This window comes from Coregonus lavaretus (genome assembly GCF_964263955.1).
Source record: "Coregonus lavaretus genome assembly, chromosome: 38".
NCBI classification, from domain to species: Eukaryota; Metazoa; Chordata; class Actinopteri; order Salmoniformes; family Salmonidae; genus Coregonus; species Coregonus lavaretus.
This window is the reverse complement of record NC_140025.1, coordinates 15,909,840-15,925,920: the sequence shown is the minus strand read 5'-3', so window position 1 is coordinate 15,925,920 and position 16,081 is coordinate 15,909,840. Positions and strand designations below refer to the sequence as shown.

At 41.0% G+C, this 16,081-nt stretch overlaps 1 protein-coding gene across 6 annotated transcripts in view; it reads right to left on the bottom strand.

The window, feature by feature from the left end:
* Positions 1–15,231, bottom strand: part of LOC311112188 (muscleblind-like protein 2a) — a 73,055-nt gene extending 57,824 nt beyond the window's left edge. The window contains exon 1 of one of the 6 annotated variants that reach the window (XM_084155203.1): positions 14,955–15,231. The gene's annotated coding sequence lies outside the window, so the exon portion shown is untranslated. Of the gene's footprint in view, positions 1–11,087; positions 11,270–14,954 lie in introns of those variants that run through there. The other 5 variants (XM_084155204.1, XM_084155211.1, XM_084155206.1 and 2 more) reach the window with 5 other exon arrangements.
* Between the last annotated feature and the right edge of the window lie 850 nt (positions 15,232–16,081).

The following is a 16,081-nucleotide window of genomic DNA, read 5'->3' as shown; positions in this document are numbered from 1 at the left end:
CTAAGTGTCTTTTTGGGTTGCCTAAGTCCAAACAATGTAAAAATATATATATATTACAAAAAATGGTTTTATTTAATTACTTTTTTTGAATGGAAAAATGCTTTCTGTGTAAACTTAAAATGACTAAAACCAGATATAGAGTAGGCTATGTAGAAAATAGAAAATTCCCAAAACAATGACTTTAGCAATATTATACATTTTGTTATTATGCGCAAGCAAACTAACACAGCATTAGCCATGGCAAAATGCATTGTATTGCAGGAAACTAGCTTTAAAACCGCAAAAAAAAGTGCAGAAAGTACTTAAAAATGGCAACATTTCTATACACCGCCTATATTTTTTTTTTGATTGTGCAGCGCAGACAGGCCGACCACGCTCATTGCCACGCCCCCTGACATGCCCACCACCTAAGCACATTATTGATCTGCAATAACAAGATCCATTATCAGGAATTGCGTTGAGCCCTCCAAATCGGAATCAGCTTAAGCCACAAGAAAATGTTCTCAATTTCATGGCCTATTCTGTCCTGTTCTAACTTTAACCACAGTTGTTAGTGCTCTAGTAGACTTTAACGCCAAAACTGAAGCTTGTGGCCTAGAAATGTAGGGCCTAAGCCAAACATTGAGAAATTGTATAATAATGTTTAGCCTATCATAATAACCAGGAGAATAATATGACTGTCGAAAACACATTGATATACAGGCGTCTGGCGCCCTGTTTTTAGTGGTGTGTGAGTGTGAGAGAGTGTGTGCGCGCCCTTGTTTGTGTGTGTGGCTGGGTAGGAGGAGGCTGGCTTGAAGTATCGTGTAAACCAACAGAGGGCGGTTGCGAGGTTATTCAGCTGCCACTTGGTCTGAGTTCCCGATCATTACTTTGCATCATTGTGCGCCAACTTGCCCGGTGCAGCCCTCACGCGTGTTGAATACAAAGCAGAGCGGAGAATGGCAACGACCCCTGTACAATGAGACAGCAAGAGTGCAGTAAGCCAAGCCAGTGCGGGATAGGTGGGATAAAGCCCCTGGGGTCCACCCACCCTGTCGAGTAATGCCGTGACGAGAGCCGCAAGCTAATAGAAAACGTGCAGCGCAGCAGTATTCCGGGAAGCCATCCAACAGGCAGAGCGAGAGAGACCGAGACAGATGCATGTGCCAGACACGATTACGCCACTGCCCGGGTGCCTAAAGCGCCTCAACACCAACCAGACACTACTGTACCAGTCAAATTAGACAGCAGGTCATTGATGCGGCCAGCAGATTTTCAATTCATAGAGAGAGAATGAGTCTCGCGGCTCTCGCTCTGCATCCGTTTTCAGCCACTGTCCTCCGTCTACTGGGGTTGGGGAGGGGGGGAAAAGGACATATCTTTTAGCAAATAAAGAAAATGACATATCCTTTAGCTTGCTTTTTGAATCCATTACAAACCGACTACCGTGCAGGGAGCCTGTTTCCCTTGGAGCATCTGGAAATATTTTCTGGTGATAACTGGGAGAGGGAAGTGGGGGTGGGGCAGGCGAACAAGGGAGGGAGGGTTGTAAAAACCTGCAGCTGCTGTTTAAAATTCCCTTCACTGTTTCATATCCCACAGATCCCTCCATTCAAAGGCATGGGGCAAAATAAGTACAACACCAGCATAGTGAGCATACTGCACTCCACAATGAACAAGAGACATTGGTCGGACTCCATACAAACAAATAGACCTATGTGCAAATCGTAGTCAAAACTTTATGAGGAAGTAGCCTTGGTGGTCATGAAAGAAAGTGATTCCAGACAGTAAAAGCCATGGCAGTAGCCTACTGTAAGATAGACCCCCCCTCCATCTTTGATCACTTGGCTCCATATCATGGGCAGTTATGTCACATGCAGGTCTGCTTCAATAGAGTATTTTTTTTATCTTCACATTTCCATATCTATGACTACAACCATGCAACAAGCTGCTGGTGACAAGTTAAAGTAGGCCTAACCATTTTCAGCCATGATGCTCCATTTCTGGACCTGGAAACCAACATATAGGCATACTCTATGGGCTTATTTGCAATGTTATAGTCACATTCTCATTAAATAATCTTTAGAAATGAATGGTAAATAATGTAGTGTCATTTTGGAGTCAAAGTCATTGTAAATAAAAATATGTTTCTAAACACTTCTACATTAATGTGGATGCTACCATGATTACGGATAATCCTGAATGAATCATGAATAATGATGAGTGAGAAAGTTAGATTCAAATATCATACCGCCCCAAAAAATGCTAACCTCTGCTGTTATTGTAATGGCGAGATGTTAGCATGTCTTGGGTTATGATATTTGTGTGTCTGTTACTTTCTCATCTAGTTTAGAAACATATTATATTCTTATTTACAATAAAGGTGACTCCAAAATCAGATAATACATTATTTACCATTAATTTCTATTGGGCACAAAATAATCTATAACAACCAAAAAAAACAGCAAATGCACCCAACCAACTTGTAGAGTCACAAGCTTGATGTAGTCATTGCGTGCTATGAATATGGGACCAAATACTAAACTTTTGACTACTTTAATACACAGATGAATTTCTCCCAATACTTTTGGTGCCCTAAAATGGGGAGACTATGTACAAAAAGTGCTGTAATTTCTAAACGTTTCACTCGATATGGATGAAAATTAGGGCTGACCTCATTTAGTCGACAGGCTGTTGGTCGACCGAGAATTTTGAAGTTGAGCAGTTGCAAAAAAAATTATGGCACGTCTTGATTGACGCCTGTCTCAGTGGACTAATCCATTGCGGAGGCTGTCGGGATGGCACACCAGTAGTACATTTACTGTTAATTCCCATAATTTCTAATCTACAATGTTTGTTTGGTTACCGTAATTTATGTTTCTCATTGTCAGAGTGGACACGTTGTTTGCAGAACGCACAACCTAGGCTACACTTGTGAGAAACAAGTTTTGGTTTATTTCATTCCATTCCATTTACGGGTTGTCAATTAATTCATTGTGTTTTGTTTGGAGCGCTTACGTCAATGTTGAGTAAGGACACGCACCTGATTACGCATAGAATTAGGCCTAGGCTACCTGGCCTGCGCGCAAATGTAGGCTTATAAATGTGCCCATTTGGGGATCTGATAGTATTTCTGATTGTCTTAACTCAACACCACTAATGAGCTGTGGAGCTTCTCAAAGTAATTTTTTCTTCACCTCAAAACAGCAAGTAAACAAAAGTCGGTTTTTACATCCTTGAGAATGCCAATAATTCCTCAATGTAGTCTACTTGAAAAGTCTTTCCAGCTTCCAAATTCATCTCTCCCTTTCCATAACCACTCAGTGTGCCTACAGCTGTGTCTGTCCCGAGCTCACTGGTGCGGGAAACTCTGAGGGTCCAGAATATTTTATACAATGATGCAAGTTTGTTAGCTTGACATAGGGCTGGACCAAGTTGATAGTTGATATGTTTCAAGTTCCATGCATAGCCAATGTAAATTACTTTTATCAGGATATTTTCTACCTGCAGGCTAATGTTTTTATTTGTTGGCTTTATGTAGGCTATTTCTACATAGTTGGCAATGGCAATAGAAGTTACTTTTAGATTTTGATAGAATTTGTATTAATCACATGACAATGATCGAGATACGAAGACTATTATAAAATAAATGAAACTTCTCCACGAAAATGTGCATAAGAAAATCATCACTGGCACACAGATCGGTAGAAATTGTAAGATAAATAGGTACTATAAAAAGGTTGCCGACACCTGGTGTAGCCTATTACCGGCAACTTCGAGAGTGTAATGGCAGAACAGTTTTTTTTCTTCTTCTGGTTAGGCTATCTTGATCTCTGGCTCTCTCAAGTCATTTGTGTGTCTTCATTATTTAATCACAGTGTGCTTAAAGCATCAGACAAGCTCAGTAGACTAGATATAGTTGATTTTATTAAAACACATAGGGTGTGTCTACATATGGAAAAATACACGTTTTAAAATTTCGAACAGTCGATTAATCGAAAGAACAGACAACTCTTGGTCGACCAAGATTTGAATTAGGTCGGGGATAGCCCTAATGAAAATACCTTCAAATTAAAGCTGACAGTCTGCAATTTAACCTCATAGTTATTGTAACAAAATATTTGTCACTGTACCAATACTTTGAGCTCACTGTATATCAGCCCAACCCTAGTGTGTGTGTGTGTGTGTGTGTGTGTGTGTGTGTGGTAAAACACCATCCTGTCATCTCGGAAATTGGCCCACTTTAGAACCGTACTGCAAATATGAAATGAGATGCATTCTCTCTCGACACCAATCCTGCAGTCTTAAAGGCAGGATTTAATTTCACAGCATCTCCCCAGGGACATGTCAGTCGCTAAGAAAGAAGCAGGTAAGAATCATGTCAGATGTGACCTTTCACAATTAATACCTTTTTATTTTTAGAATCTTCCGCCCAAAAAAACTAAACACAGATGGTCTCATTTTATGGGGGGTGCAAGACGGATTAAGGATACTGTTCCAGGCAGCAAAATTACTTAACCTCACTTGGGTTCATTTTACTGGTTGGTATCGAGCCAAATGTATGTTACGTTGTAACATACTATACTATACTATACTAGGCTACTGTATCATACAAAATCAAATAGGCCTTAAAGGGAAAATTCAGGATTTTGGCAATGAAGCCCTTTATCTACTTCCCCAGAGTAAGATGAACTTGCGGATACCATTTTTAGGTCTCTGCATGCAGTTTGAAGGAAGTTGCTAACTAGTGTTAGCTCAATTACTGGAAGTCTATGGTAACTGCTAGAATGCTAGTAGATACAGTACCATACATAGACTTCCAGTCATTGTGCTAAGGCTAGTTAGAATTGGCTAGCAAAACTACCTCTACATTTCTTCATACTGGACGTAGACATTTTCTAGTTTTTTTTAAATTTACGGATAGCCATGGGCACACTCCAACACTCAGATATAATTTACAAACGAAGCATGTGTGTTTAGTGAGTCAGCCAGATCAGAGGCAGTAGGGATGACCAGGGATGTTCTCTTGATAAGTGGGTGAAATGGACCACTTCCTGTCCTGCTAAGCATTCAAAATGTAACGAGTACTGGGAGTCAGGGAAAATGTATGGAGTAAAAATAACATTATTTTCTTTAGGAATGTAGTGAAGTAAAATTAAAAGTTGTCAAAAATATAAACAAATAAAAGTACAGATACCGAAAAAAAAACTACTTAAGTAGTACTTTAAAAGTATTTTTACACCACTGGCCACATGTAATATGGAGTAGGGTGAATTTGCCCCAAGATGCTGATCTTGGGTCAGTTTCGCATTTTCCCAACTAATGCTTAAAGTTAGGATTGTGTAATGCAGTACTGCATTTCCTCACCAGTTATTAATATATTTTTTCTAGGTTTCTAATTGGCTCAGAAAATATTTTTTGCTCCTAAATCATGATAAAGGCTGAATCATCATCATCGTCGCTTAGAAGCCAAGTATTTCTCAATTACCCGGCATCAGCAATTCCCACAAATCGATGTGCTATTTCAAATCAAATCAAATTTTATTGGTCACATGCGCCGAATACAACAGGTGCAGACATTACAGTGAAATGCTTACTTACAGCCCTTAACCAACAGTGCATTTATTTTAAACAAAAAAGTAAGAATAAAACAACAACAAAAAAAGTGTTGAGAAAAAAAGAGCAGAAGTAAAATAAAGTGACAGTAGGGAGGCTATATATACAGTAAAATAAAGTGACAGTAGGGAGGCTATATATACAGGGGGGTACCGTTGCAGAGTCAATGTGCGGGGGCACCGGCTAGTTGAGGTAGTTGAGGTAATATGTACATGTGGGTAGAGTTAAAGTGACTATGCATAAATACTTACTTAACAGAGTAGCAGCAGCGTAAAAAGGATGGGGTGGGGGGGCAGTGCAAATAGTCCGGGTAGCCATGATTAGCTGTTCAGGAGTCTTATGGCTTGGGGGTAGAAGCTGTTGAGAAGTCTTTTGGACCTAGACTTGGCACTCCGGTACCGCTTGCCGTGCGGTAGCAGAGAGAACAGTCTATGACTAGGGTGGCTGGAGTCTTTGACAATTTTGAGGGCCTTCCTCTGACACCGCCTGGTATAGAGGTCCTGGATGGCAGGGAGCTTTGCCCCAGTGATGTACTGGGCCGTACGCACTACCCTCTGTAGGGTAGTGTCTGGGTTACAGTGTGAGTGGGGGCAAAGTAGCAAAAAGCTCTAAAGCTTTTATTGTAATGGAATTTTGCTAAAAGATTAAAAACAAAATGGCAACGCAGTGTCTTCTTTCAATGTGTTATGACCCCATATCAGGGTGAGATGGATAAGAAAAGCAGAAAGGCCTTTATATCAGGTTACCAGTGTAACATCTTATTGGCCTACTCTACACTCTTCTTTCCTGGTTCAGAAAATACAAAAAACACAGCTAAGATACCTGGTAGCCTACATGTCATGGAGAATGGCCTGGATATCAGGTTACTTGAGCGAGAGAGAGCTGATACAGCCATATGATATAGCATAGCTTAGCCCTAGCATATTACTGAGCCCCGTGTTTGTACGCTAGCCGATCCTAAGATTGCCTATATTCACTGTACATGGGCTACATATACAGTGCCTTCAAAAAATTCACACCCCTTGACTTTTTCAGCTCGAATTTAAAATGTAATTTTTTTGTAATTGGCCTAGACACACAATACCCCATAATGTCAAAGTGGAATTATGTTTTTCAAAATGTTTACAAATTAATTAAAAATGAAAAGCTGAAATGTCTTGAGTCAATAAGTATAGAACCCCTTTGTTATAGCAAGCCTAAATAAGTTCAGGAGTAAAAATTTGCTTAACAAGTCATAAGTTGCATGAACTCACACTGTGTGCAATAATAGTGCTTCAAATGAGTTTTGAATGAATACCTCATCTCTGTACCCCTCACATATAATTATCTGTAAGGTCCCTCAGTTGAGCAGTGCATTTCAAACACAGATTCAACCACAAAGATCAAGGAGGTTTTCGAATGCCTCACAAAGAAGGGCACCTATTGGTAGTTTGGGTAAAAAAAGAATCCAAAAGCAGACATTGAATATCCCTTTGAGCATGGTGAAGTTATTAATTACACTTTGGATGCTGTATCAACACACCCAGTCACTACAAAGATACAGACGTCCTTCCTAACTCAGTTGCCGGAAAGGAAGGAAACCGCTCAGGGATTTCACCATGAGGCCAACGGTGACTTTAAAACAGTTACAGTTTAATGGCTGTAATAGGAGAAAAATGAGATGGAGCAACAACATTGTAGCTACTCCACAATACTAACCTAATTGACAGAGTGAAAAGAAGGAAGCCTGTACAGAATAACCTGTTTGCAACAAGGCACTAAAGTAATGCTGTAAAAAAAATTTGGCAAAGCAATTCACTTTTTGTCCTGAAAAGTGTTATGTTTGGGGCAAATCCAATACATTACTGAGTACCACAATCCATATTTTCAAGCATAGTGGTGGCTGCATCATGTTATGGTATGCTTGTAATCATTAAGGACTGGGGAGTTTTTCAGGATTAAAAAAATAAACGGAATGGAACGAAGCACAGGCAAAATCCTAGAGGAAAACCTAGTTCTGTCTGCTTTCCACCAGATACTGGGAGATTAATTCACTTTTCAGCAGGACAATAACCTAAAACACAAGGCCAAATCTATACTGGAGTTGCTTACCAAGAAGACAGTAAATGTTCTTGAGTAGCCAAGTTACAGTTTTGAAAATATATGGCAAGACCTGAAAATGGATGTATAGCAATGATCAACAACCAATTTGACAGAACTTGAAGAATTTAGAAAATAACAAAATGGACAAATGTTGCACAATCCAGGTGTGAAAAGCTCCTTGAGACTTACCCAGAAAGACTCACTTTTCATTTTCAATGCATTTGCTACAATTTCTAAAAACATGTTTTCACTGTCATTACGGGATATTGTGTGTAGATGGGTGACAAAAACAAATATTTAATCCATTTTAAATTCAGGCTGTAACACAACAAAATGTGGAATAAGTCAAGGGGTATGAATACTTTGAGGCTAACCTAGCGGAAATGCCTCCAGGAAAGAGTGCTGATGAGGACGACTGGAGGGACAGATGGTGCGCAGCTAGGTAGGGCCATGTGACACCCTTGTTGTGACCTGCACAGATTAGTCCTGTACGCCCCCGCCCAGCTCTCTCTTGGTGCTTCCAGGACAGAGTGATGTGCACAGTGCTCAACAGTCAAGCTTTTTTGGCTTTCCACCACAAAAAAAAAAGAACTGTAGGCTATTGCTCTGTCCCTTGAAAAGAGGCAGGCAAAGACATGCCATCCAGTAAAAGTGCAATGTTTTACCAAAGAGCAGCTAGCCTAACCAGCCAGGAAAGGAGACCCAAGAGCAGGCCAGAGATTTGTGGGGACTGGAGAAAGCTCCATGTTACGACAAAGCTCCATGTTACGACTAGACCTTGAAGGATTACAGTTACTAAGGCCAGCTGGCCAGGCGTTATCTTGGTCATCTCCTAATTTGAATGAGAGCAGGCCAGGCTAGTGCAGGGTTCTCTCGAGTGAAAGTCATTAGCTTGACCTCTGAATACCACCCCTGTATCCTGTTAGCTGTGTATGCGGTGTTAGTCTCTCCTGGATGTTGTCAACCTGAGAGATAGGCCTAATCTACACTTCTCATCGTTTTCGTTTGACAGACTACAGACGATCTTATTAAAGCACCAGCTAGGTGTTAAACAGCAGGTCTATAACAACCAAGCAAATGAATACCTGCTCTTTCGAATGTATTACCATGCAGAGATGGCAATCCACCATATATGGCCAAGAGGAACACGAGTAGGCCACATTTTCCATGGCAGCAAAGAGTATGAGTGTGCTTCAGTGTAATGAAAGCTAAACTGGTTGTGGAAATACAAGAGTAATAGTGTTTTTTTTTTTTTTTATATATGATCAGGCTAGTTCAAAAACGATTTCTGTCATGTTTACCATCCTAACAATGGTTCTAAAGAGCATATTTGATGACGGCATTTTGTTCTGAATTTCAAAATGTCAACTGCAAAATGTGCAATCCGTTTGCTGAAAATTTGACATTAAAATATAGCCTAGGCTACGTATTTGATATGCAGATCTCTTCAAAAGATGTTGTTAAATTCATAAATTAAAGTATATCCACATCATAAGGGAACGTATTTAAATAAGCCTAACTTGTATATCACAATTTCCTGCAAGTCTACACAAATATCTTACCAATGCATATTTTCGAAGCAAAACATATATCTGAATAGCAGGCCTAAGGATAAATGGGTGGAAATTAAAGTATGCCCTCCTGCAAATTGTTATTGGCATTAGCTACAGCGCCTTGGATCTTCAAATTATCAAATGTCATTAGCGTAGGGAGAAATGAGTGACACTAGCTAAGCAGAGGTTAGTGGACTAAGCTAAGCAGGGCTACTGGGAAGAGGCAAAGCAGAGAATATTTAACAGTCAGCAGAAATGTGTGCCTCATATCTTAATAGCCTTAACTAAAACTCAGTGACCGCGATGGTCATCTCATGCCACTGACACAGGCCTATAGGATATTTAACCAATCCTCTGCCCTGATTAGCCCATCTACAGCTCAATATAGATCTGACAGCTAATGAGAGGGCTGGATTTTAAGTTTATGTAGCCTGTAACAGACAGAAGACCTATTTACTGTGACTGTCATGGACTTTCCTGACTCGAGTACTAAAAGATGTGGGTGCAACTGTGCATTCACACAAAAGTTACTCAGGATTTTTTTTGGTGAAACAACTTCAGATGATCCTCTAATAGCCAGTCTGTCTTAAAAAATTTAGCATTTAACTAAATTAAAACGCTTTCCATTAGTTCTGGAAGAGAAACCCCTTGAATACACTGTAAAAACAACTCAACTGTCAAGCTATGACTCATGACCAACCAGCAGGCTAATTCTGAAATTACTTCCAATGTGGCCATTTTAAAACAGAATTATCCTTTCACTGAAATGCCATGCTAATGTGAAGGCCAAATGATTCAGCTTTCTTTTCCTCTCATCACAGCACTCACACAAAATCAGTGCTTGGACATAAAGAGCTTATTTTCAAGGTAACGTAGATTGTTGTTAATGTTTAAAAGGTCTGGAGGAAAAAATTAGCTAAAAGCTCAATATTCCCTAAAAGCTCCCAATCCTTTAAAAAGGCATGGCTAATTACCTTTCTGTGTCAGCAGTGACAACTCACATGTGAATCAATTTAGGGAGGGAGTTGCTCAGGCTCGCAGCACTGGCCTTGCTGTTTTTTGTTGTTTATTTTTGTAACAGGAAGGGCTGAACCGGTATTCCATTTCAGAAAACAAACACCCACTTCCTCCTCCACTTCGACCCATGACTGCCAACTGTTAGTTAGACAGACACCGTTCTAGTGTTTTCCTGATCATTCCAGGCTGCACCGGTCAACATGTCCAGCTCCCTCTCATACTAGCAGTGGATAAAGTGCTTACTGTGGAGTGTGGCTGTGGACCTCCTTAAAATTGTAAGAAGCCCAACAAGGCTAATTAGGGAGCCAGCCCACGGCTCTGTGTTTCATGTCCACCTCCAGTACAAGAGGAAAATATTTTAGCTACGCCTATGAACTGACTGCATTGAAAGTGAAACTCATTTTTTTATATGGCAAACAATATCCTGTCATAAAAGGAACGTTTGAAACAGCCTATGGAGCAGAATACAAAATAAATCAGAAAAATCTTTCTCTCTCTGGCTAGTCCATGTGCTCTACACTTCATGGAGAGAAAAGTATGCATAATTGTTCTGCATCATGGAGAGAAGGGAGAGGCACTGTCTGCCTGTGGTAGTTTCCCTCGTCATCAACAAGTCCCAATACAAGCACAAGGAATAGCAGTGGCTGTAACCCGCAAAGTGCTTGTTAGACCGTACTGGCGAGCTCCCCTCACTCTCACGCATTTGTGCTCCCCCTCTCTGTAGCTCCCTCTCCCACACACACACTCCCTTTCTACTCCCTACCCACCCAGTATGTATGCACCACACTGCAGCAAACAACTTTTTAAAAAGATATAGATCAGAGACGTTCTTCCCACCTCGTTTTTGGCTGAGTCCCGTATAGCTCTGTCGTGCCTCTCTTTAAGCCAAACCAGGTGCAGCTGCTATGCCTCGGAGTAGTTCCCTGCTTCAGAGTCTGGAGCTAATGACCATGTGAACTGTTGTCATTCCCTGCGAGGAGCTGCCGAGCACTGCAGCAGCCAGAGTCCCATGCCTAGACAGGGATTTTTTTTCTCTTTCTCTTTCAGCCACAGAGGGGAGCGAAGCAGGCAGACAGGAAGCAGAGCAGTGTCTGCTCAACTATCTGGCTGAATCACTTCCAGCCATCCCCCACAGCCAGCCCCTTCCTGCCTGCCTGCCCACCCACCTCCAGCCAGGTCCGCCCACTCACGGCCCGGGCCAATAGGAAAAGGGATATCAGGTCACAGCGGTTTTCTGTTTGGCTCACAGGGTACTGACTGGCAAGCAGGCAGAACTACCCAATGACACAGACACTGCTGGATCTTAAAGGTATTTCCCCAATTTCATGCCCAGCTCAACTGTTACAAGCCATCCATCCCCTCTTTGGCCATTCCACGAAGGACACAACATCTAGGCTACTAGGCAACCAACATGAAAAAAGCACATCCTCCTCTGTATCACTATAGGCAAAACAAAAACACAGAGTGTATATAATAAAGCTAATCTGTATGTAACCTATTTATAAAGTAGTAGCCTATTTGAAATAGAGACAGGGACTTTTTTTTTTTTGTACACCTGTCTGATATGCAGTGATCTGATGTGGAGCATAAGCTCTCCCCACCTGCACTGTAACATGACAATTAGCTTAGCACCATCCCCACAGGAAAGAGAACACTGTCTCTCCTCTTCTCCCCAACCCACCCTGGTGACGACACACACAGCAGCCTATTTAGTATCAAGTCAGACATGGTGGATGGAGCCGCTGCAGCACAGAACTGATGAGTCAGAGCCCTGGCTTCACGATTTTTCGATTCCAATCCAACACAACAGCTGTATTCTCTACCTTTCTCTATCCAACTCTCCCTCTTTATCTCGCTCACCCTCTCCGCATTGAGCTCCCACTCCCATACATGGACGGCAGATTATGTGGCAGCCTGAGTGCTTCATCAACAACATCAATGAGGCCTGACATGCTCTTTCCAGTCCACTGGCAAATAAACCTGATAACCCTCAAGGCTAGCTCGGACAATAACAACTAGTGCAAAAAAAAAAATAGGAATGGATTTTTTTCAATCTGTGGTGTTAATCTATCCTCCTAAACAAAGTGAATTGTGTATCCTACCTCAGCAGCTGACAGACTAAAATAAATCATGTTAGCGCCATCCACCAACGTCATCTTTGCATCTTTGCATGCGACCCACCCATAGACCGTAACAGACCGTAATAGGGGACCCAACTTACAGGGTCGTATTCATTAGTGCACATCGTAGCAAAACGTTTTGCAAACGAAAACAAGCGTTTCTTATTGGACAAATTCAGGTAGGTCCCTCCCCGTTTCAGCCTGTTTACTTCCGTTTGGTTTTAGTGAATAACCCCCACGTGGTGCTCTACTCTCATCCCTATGCTGAGAGAAGGGGGGGACCTACCTGAACACGCTACAACTATGCTTGACAACACTAGATAGTGCTTCAGACAGAGGTGGAGGGGAGATGACTGCAGGAAAACAACTGGAAAATATAGCCTAGGAGGCTATTGGTGAGCAAGTGGTCCTAAACGAAGTCCAATATTCTACCTAAATCCAAATCACTTTGAAACGATGGGATACTAGCCATAACGAAGGTAATGTTGCAGAAATAGATTCCCAAAAGGAAAACAAAGGCCTTGTGCACAAACAAGTAAGGCTACTTACTTCCCACCACTGTATCCCCTCCCTAATCCCTGTCCTGGTTCACCCTTGTGCCTCAATGTGATATTAGAACAACAGGCTATGAACTCCACAAGTGACTTTCAAATGAGTAGGCTAAAGAAACAAAACAACCAATGCAGAGATACAAATTTTTTGCCTTCGTTAAAGCAATTTCCAAGAGAATTTCTTGAACTTTGAGTGCATTTTAACATGGAGACCTTGTTAGGCTAAATTCCTACCCTGTTTTCATATAGTATTATTCAATTTCTTTCATTGCACTGTTGAAGCTTGCAAGTAAGCATTTAATTACACCATTTACACTGTATCCTGTGCATATGACAAACATAGATTTGAATTTGATTTGATTTATTTAGCCTATGGCTAAAAGAGGCAAGAGCACCAATCCTCCACATAAAATAAAGGGTGTGGTCTCTCTCCATTTCCAAGATTTGAATAAAGAAAATAATGGAAACCAGTGAAAGATCAATGATGGCCTGCTACCTTCCTGTTGTTGGCTGTAATTAAATATCAAGAGGCAGAGTTGTGTTTCACTTCTAACTCCCTGGATGAAGGACTTTCTGCTGACCAATTAATATGTGACTTAGTAAAATGTACAGAACACTATAGAATAGTGTGAAATGAGGAAGGCCTGCCCTACATCCAAATGCAGCTATGTAACATTGTTCAGAGGACTGACAATACAAAGAGGCTCCATCTTGTTGAATTGTTCATTTGCCCCTGCTATATTGCAAATCTTCAAGTCTCAATCAGCAGTGGGTTTCCATGGCTACCTACAATGAAGGACAAAACAGATCCACGGATAGACCTATATATCCTCTGTGAATCTCATCAACAGTTCTTTGCAATGCATATCCATTTCAGGATATCTCTTTTTGTAAGACACACAATAACCTGCTACTTGACGACTAGGCTATACCATTAACTGCAGACTTCTAAAGTCCATTGGCTAGCAATTCTCCAGGCCACTGAGGAAAATAAAATGTGTTTACCGGATTAAAAAACTATCAGCCCTAGGCTATTGCATTAGTTAAGTCTGAAATCTTTATTCTGTTCTGCAAACGGTAGCCTGTCTGCAGTGCACACATGAACATCAGAGCATGGAATAAAATAATTATGAGTCACATGCATAGCCCAACTGTTTATTGAGCCTTACTAAATCATCAGCATTGATCATCTTTGGCACATTAACACACATTAATAACCTATTGACCTTCACTCACTCTCTCTACAAGAACACTGTGTGAGTTTTTGTATGCCTAAGTCATAAAATATGTTATATGTCAAAGTTATATAACCTACATTATGTTTACTTAACCTACAATATGATGTATGTACTGTTAGTGAAGCTGATAATGTCTGCAACACACTGTCATTTGGCACCTGAAAGAGACATCTAGAGGTGCTCAACCTAACCTAGTAATGAATAGATTACTCTTCTCTCCCCCTTTAAATTGGAGCAAGATGTGGCGATGGAATTTAATTTAGGTAACTAGCTAGTTTGCATATGCATGGCAACATTGACTTTCCAAAGCCAACTAGTTAGGTACTACGACTATCTATCTAGTCAACAACATTAATAGTGACACTGACAGCCACCTGAAGCTTTGACAGCTCGATAACATGTTCGCGTGCCGTGAAGTTAGCAAACAGTTCTAGCTAATAGTTGAAAGCTAACTCGTGGGGGCAATTCAATGCTAGCTGACAACATTGGCTAACTGAAACAATAGTTTCTACAAAATCTGTCAACTCACTTTGAAAGCCTACGAGATGTTAGCTAGCTAACGTTAGCTAGCATTCCTGTTGAAGTTGTTAGCTGCGGCAAAACGAAATAACGTTAGGTCGCGCCGGTAATAACATAGCTAGCTATCTATGTTGGCAACAACATTGACATAGCTAAGCACAAGGTGACGAGTTAACAAACTGGCTAACTACCTAACAGGTAACTAAACAAAATCGTAACAACCCAAGAAAGAATTGAGCTAGCTAGCTATTCTATGCTAGCTGGCTACCTGCTTACCTGTCGCATCCAGCTGTACTTGTCACCGCGCGCAGTCAAGAGCCGTCCAACGACCCACGCGGAACTACTTCCAGGAAAGGTAAAATAATATGGACTATCGAGTTGCAAACATTCTAGTAGGAAAATTTCAAATCGGTAAAGGCAGAAATTACTTTTTCTCACCACGAATTACTTTACAGTAAGGCTATCGTGTTGCACAAGCAACAAGCTATTTTGCAGTTCAGTCACAGCCAGAAGGAGTAACCCAGACACGTCACAGGGGTTATAAAGCTGAAGCATCCGTTTACAACGTTTTCTCTCCACCAAATATGGTAGTGAGAGGAAGTCCAGTGGTAGTGGGAGAGGATGGAACTAGGTGAAATTGGGCCAACATTTTTCTAATTTAATAATCGATGAAACATCTGATCTCAATAAATGTTTATGTTTCCAAAACTGTAATCTGTTACGAATACAGTCCACTGTTTTATAGACTTTACGCTTTGCCAAAGTTTAAAATGTATTTATTTAGAAGGAGTGCAAGGTCGAATTGAGTTTGTGCACACGCGTACTTTACAGAGGAGGCGTTCCCTAACGAAAATATGCAAATACATGCTACAACGCGCGAATAGGATCTCGCTAGCTCGTGCTTGGCTTTGCCTACCTCCTTGCTTGTTCTGCCCCCTTTGCTTCATTTGCTCCCACAGTGAACGACACAGATGAACTATCTTAGGTTAGTTATAAATATATTCGGTCCAGGGATGCCAAAGAACGGTAAAGGAGGATGCACTAGACTACAGGGGGTTAGTGGTATTATTATGCAAACATTTGCATTGCATGTATTAGCACTCAATTTAGTTGTGCTTTGTGGATATTCTAATTGTAACAATTATTCATGTCAATTGAATTTGTCGTCCGACTTGCATGTTGAAATAGATTATTTTTACATAAATATCACCATCACCCTACCAATAGTTGTACTTGGTATGGTCCAAAAGGAACGTCAGCAGCACAGGGAAGGGCAAGGGGTCCGCATGTTGCCTAGGAAACAACTGTGAATCTCCCGGGACAAAATATGTAGCTATCTAGCTACATATTTTAATAAACAAGGAGCTCTGCCAGTGCCACTGAGATTGATATTCAGACATTTT